Genomic DNA, 6,201 nt, shown 5'->3' on the forward strand with positions numbered 1-6,201 from the left:
AAGCGCCGTGCCGTTTTGAGATGATCCCTAGCATCGTCGTTCATGATATTCCATACGCATCTCTCTATGGACTTCTCCGCAATGCTTCGCTGGAGAAGCCGTCGCCATAGCAACGCTGCTACCTACATCACAACACGCATCAGGAAGACCGTGTCTCTCCACACGGCACTGCACAAAGCATCACTCCTCCAGCGTGAATAAGGCGCTGACTTAAACAAAACCCCCAGAACCAGTCTGATGCAACTGACCAGTTTGGTTCAATGACTTAATCTAGACCTCAGCGCTGTCCTGCAGGGGGTCGGCATACTTGGCCAAACACATGCGAGTCCTGGGGCATCTGGGTAATCCTCAACAGAATGAGGTCTTTTGTTTGAACTGGTCATGAGTGGTTGTGTCATTCTGGGGGCTTTTTCCATTGACATCATTACAAGAAGAACATACTTCCTGTGGACCGCTCAGTGCTCACTAAAACTTCTTCATTTTAGTTACATCAGTAAAAAGCAGGTCAACAAGTTCTAGAAAAAACTTGACTTTCATTTAGTGTTTTAATTTAGATGTTTCTCTAAAGATTTCTTAGGGGGTAAAACTAGTCAAACTGTTGTCAGAGATTTCTGATATCTAATGTGCTGACGGTTTCTTAGCAAATCCAAGCACAATTTGAGATGTCGTTGAGCTGTTATTTTTAATCCCAGCAAAAGTCTCTATTTGTTTTCAATTTAAAATCAATCCATCGATTGCAATCATCAATTGCAAAGATCTGAAAAGTATTTATGTAATGTAATCAAATCTAAAAGAAACAAGATATTAAAATATCTTTAAAAAGCAAAAAAAGAGATCCATTTAATCTCAATTATGTCTAAGAAAAATCAGTCAGATATTAAAAATACCATTAAAGATAATCTCAATAAGGTCTAAAAGAAACAACTAAGATATAAATATTTAAAAGGGATATATTAAAAAGTATGCATATATATATATATATATATATATAAATAAATTATAAAAATTATCTAAAAACACTATTTCAACCCAAATTTGGGTCAAATATGGACAAACCCAAATTGTATATATATATATATATATATATATATATATACACTCTAAAAATGCTGGGTTATTATAACATGGACAAACCCAAATTTTGGGTTAAAAATGCAATTTAAAAAAAATACAGTTGAAAGTGAAAGTGGAAGTTGGGTTAAAAATTGAAATGACATTTTCTGACAAATGGCTGGGGTTTATCCATATTTGACCCAAAGATGGGTTAATACAACCCAGCATTTTTTAGAGTGTAATTGGATCATTTTCAGATCTTTATGAATACAATAGTTAGGTCTAAGAGAAAAAAAAAAAAAAAAAAAAAATATATATATATATATATATATATATATATATATATTATAGAGAGCTCAAAAGTGTCCACATTTCCCTGCTGTATAAAAAAAAAAGAATAAAAAGATCTGTTCTCATATGTACATTATTATATATCACTGTGGTCCAACGATTACACCAAACACCGCCGGATTTTGACACATAGGTGAGAGACCTCGCTGTTTTCTCTCCATAAAATATGAAACACACATTGTGGTGTGACTACCGCCCTCTCTCTAGAGAAAGCCAAAGGTTCTCCAAACATCTGGATCCCATCCGGAGACTGTGGTTGGCCGGCAGTGCAGATGTTTGCAGACATGAGAACATCCCATGGGTTGCTGGCATCTGAAGCTGGTCAGCCATTCCCCACACTGATGTATTACTCACATGTGTGTGTGTGTGTGTGTTTCATTCAGTGTTTGTGTGCGGATGTGGGAACATATGGCTGTTTGTTTGTTTGTTCACGTGCCATCATTCTTACATTAAAATCACACCGCTACGAAGAATTACTGAGTGACAGAAAATAAATCTTACGTTTCCGCAGCACATCTGCTGTATATTAATGTAAAACATGTGAACACCCTCTGTAAAGACTTGCACATTATTCTCATATATGAAAATATCTGTAATAAGACACTCATACTTTGCTTCTCACATGGCAAACATTACAGTATACTGTATACACATACTTCTCTACTGTATACACTGTAAAAAAATATCCGTGATTTTAACAGTAAAAGACTGTAAAAATGCTACAGTACAAAACTGTTAATTGGTTAACAGAAAGTTTCCGTACTTTACACGGTAAATAACTGTGATATAATTTTACAGTAAAATACCGTTAAATTTACAGTTTTTGAAAAAGAACAAACCGTTGTATAATTTACAGATATCAATAAGTTGGTAAATCAACATTTTATCAGAAAATAAAATACGGTTTATTACTGTAAATTTTAAGTTAAGTCTGTAAAACCATTAACGTCCCTACCGTATTTTTAACGGTAAAGTTCTGGCAACCACAGCTGCCGGTTTTTTACCGTAAAATTTACGTTTTATTTTTTACAGTGTAGTAGACGAAAAACATTCACAGTACTCATAAAAGAGTATGCTAAAGTACCCGGATGACCTACTTCTCCCGGCGAGATCCTGAAGTGTGCATATGATGGACAGTTTGGACACTTTGCTATCCCATGAGGCCACGGGAGAGGATTTGTGAATGACTGATGCTGGTAGGTCACATGATAATGACAACAACGTGGTGAATATAGTACGCCTAGATTACATTCATGTTTTAGCGGTCGTGAAGTAATCACTCATTCAATATAAGTACGCAGCCGTAGCGTTCACGAATATTGAATATTTTAGCACAGACTCACTCAAATCCTCACTGCACATTTCCATAGAGTCTGAGGAACAATCACTCAGATCCTCCAGAGACGCGTCAGTGTCCTCTCGAACCTGCAGCCTGAGGAGACAGAGGGACGCAGCAAAGTCAACCAGTTTTTAGTGTTTATAGCATATTAAAGGAGTAGTTCACTTTTAAATAAAACTTTTGCTGATAATTTACTCGCCCCCATGTCATCCAAGATGTCCACGTCTTTCTTTCTTCAGTCGAAAAGAAATTAAGGTTTTTGATGAAAACATTCCAGGATTTTCTCCATATAATGGACTTCAATGGGGTCCAAACGGTTCAAGGTCCAAATGAGAGTTTCAGTGCAGCGTCAAAGGGCTTTAAAATGAACAAATCTTTTTTCGAGTCATTTGGTTCATTCAATGAACAAAATGAACGAAATGACTTGAAAAGAGATTTGTTCATTTTGATGAACGAGATTTTTCGAACTCATTTTGATGAACAAGTTCGAACAGGAGAGTCACGAACGCGCATCACAGAACAGAGCAAGGCGAGCATTTGTGCTTATAAAACTTAAACTTTTTAATTTTTTTTAAATGACCGCTCGTTTCGCTAGATAAGACCCTTATTCATCGTCTGGTGTCGTTTAAAGCCCTTCGAAGCTGCACTGAAACTCTCTTTTGGACCTTAAACCGTTTGGTCCCCATTGAAGTCCATTATATGGAGAAAAATCCTGGAATGTTTTCATCAAAAACCTTAATTTCTTTTCGTCTGAAGAAAGAAAGACGTGGACATCTTGGATGACATGGGGGCGAGTAAATTATCAGCATTATATACATTTATATAAAAAAATATATATATATAAATATAGGTACAGGTAGCTTTAAAAAAGATTACCGGTACTTGCATTGCATCTAACATAAGTTTAATATATATATATATATATATATATATATATATATATCCCATAAAAATCCCATTGACATTTCTTTTTACTTTGATGAACCAAAATTAAAATTCTGGCCAATACAATAAACCAAAAATTTGCAATTATAAGTATAAACCTATAACGTAAGCCTAAAAAAAATACTATTTACATAAGAACTCTTAACTATTTTGCTATTAAATAAAAAAATAGCCAAAAAAAACTCAAACCACAGCATTATAAAGTACATTATGTACATTATTTAAGATTTGTAGTGTTATTAGATTATGACAGTTGCCCATCAAGTGAGCATCAGAGGATGGCAAAGTCAATTAAATTGAGCATGCACAATTAAAGATCGTCCAACCTGAATCTGAAAGGAGCCACGTGTGCCATCCGTGGAGACCCTCTGGCTTCAGGACCCGTGTGTGTGACACCGATCTGGGCTTTGGATGCAGTCCTCCCTCTGTCTCCATCACCACCGGCCTGCATTTTCATCCGAAAGTCCCTTTGAATGCCAGCTGGCGTTTCCCAGATGACGTTCCCATTACTGGGCTTCCGAAGGGCTCGACCCGGCGACTCCTCATTGTCTAGACTCCTGAAGTGATGATGCCCAGATCTCCAGTTGTGGTTGGAGTGTCTCTCCACGTCTCTGACCCCGTCCTGAGGCAGCGAGCCCCTCCGCAGGTCCCGGCTGCTCTTCAAGCGCACATGTGGGCTGTGTTGGGCTGAACGGGGAGCCAACGAAGGCCTGTTTGTGCCTTGAGCTCTCAGTGAAGACCCTGTCCCTTTGAGGAAGTCCTTTGAGACTGAAAGAGAAGATATGGACGAGGTTGAGGACGATAACGCGCTTCTTCCTCGTAAACTGTCGTGTCTGGAGAGGGTTCGAGGCAGAGGGATACCAGAGCTGCCCTGAGACATCGTCTTCATGTTCATCGTCCACCAGAAGAAGCCCTGCATGACATCACATCATCACATCAGTACAATTATGTGCCTTCTATCAAAGAATATGAATTGAGAACGATGCAATTACAGTATAATAATCATGACTAAATGATTTGCATTTCAAAGTTGCTCTCATACATAAATATAGTATTACAAGAGGAAAGAAAGTAACAAATCAATAAAAAATAAAATCAGTAGAGGTTAAATATACATATTATACATAAATAATGTTGGTTTAACTTAAAAAAGTAAGTAACCTGGTTGCCTTAAAATTTTAAGTTGATTGAACTGGAAAAAGTGAGTTAATACAATGAAGGAGATTAATTTAACCATCAGAAACTCAAAATTATATGTTATCTGAACTAAATAAATTATTTAAGTTGATTTGACAAAAGAAAAAATGTTGTGATAACTTCATTGTAAAAAAAATGTTGGTTTAACTTAAAAAAGTAAGTAACCTGCGGGTTGCCTTAAAATTTTAAGTTGATTGAACTGGAAAAAGTGAGTTAATACAATGAAGGAGATTAATTTAACCATCAGAAACTCAAAATAATAAGTTATCTCAACTAAATAAATTATTATAAAGTTGATTTGACAAAAGAAAATATGTTGTGATAACAAATCTTGAAAATATTTTTTACAGTGTACAATTATAATATAATATAATGATGATGTGCATTATAAAAAATTGTTTGGTCTCATTCACAAATATAGTACAAGAGAAGAGAGCATAATAGATCAATAAATATCATCAATTATTCTGTTCTATTCTATTCTGATCGCATCCAAAATAAAAGTTTGTGTTTATGTAATATATGTGTAGTGTAGTGTGTATAATTATTATATATATATATATATGAAGAGTTCAGATGCAAAAGCCTCTAAATGCCATTTGAAATTTTCTTCTTTAATGATGATTTTTGTCAAACTTGTATATTTAAGTTCAGTAATTTCACTTAAATAACAATTAATGGGTAATCTTCATTGCCATTTAAGTGAAATTACTGAACTTAAATATACAAGCTTGATAAAAATGATCATTCTAGAAGAAAATGTCAAATGGCACTTAGAGGCTTTTGCATCTGAACTCTTCATATATAAACACACACACATGCATGTATACATTTAATATTTATTAAAATATATTATATTTAATAAAAATATTTATTTGCATGTTTATACTTTATATATATTTATACATAATTAATATTATGAATAAATATAAATATTTCATATATTAAGAACACATTTTTCGTAAATATATACATGCATGTGTGTGTTTTTATATATATATAAAATAATTATACACACTACACACACATATATTATGTAAACACAAACTTTTATTTTGGAATTTGGATGCGATTAATCGTTGCCCAGCCCTAATTCTGATTAGCTACATTTGAAAATATCAATAAAAGTGGTTTAAAAATATAATTTATATGAATCCTCTTGAATCCAAGCTCATTTGCGTACAGTGTGTGATGATAATGAGTCCTCGGTGTGTTTGGCCGGAGCTGCTCTTCTCTGGAGGGGTTTGATCAGAGGTCTGCTGACAGACTGGCACCACTCGACACTCCCAGCATGCACTGCCCGCTCTGTCTGCCAC

The sequence above is a fragment of the Pimephales promelas genome, chromosome 8, assembly GCF_988280905.1.
Source record: "Pimephales promelas chromosome 8, fPimPro1.hap1.1, whole genome shotgun sequence".
Classification (NCBI taxonomy): Eukaryota; Metazoa; Chordata; class Actinopteri; order Cypriniformes; family Leuciscidae; genus Pimephales; species Pimephales promelas.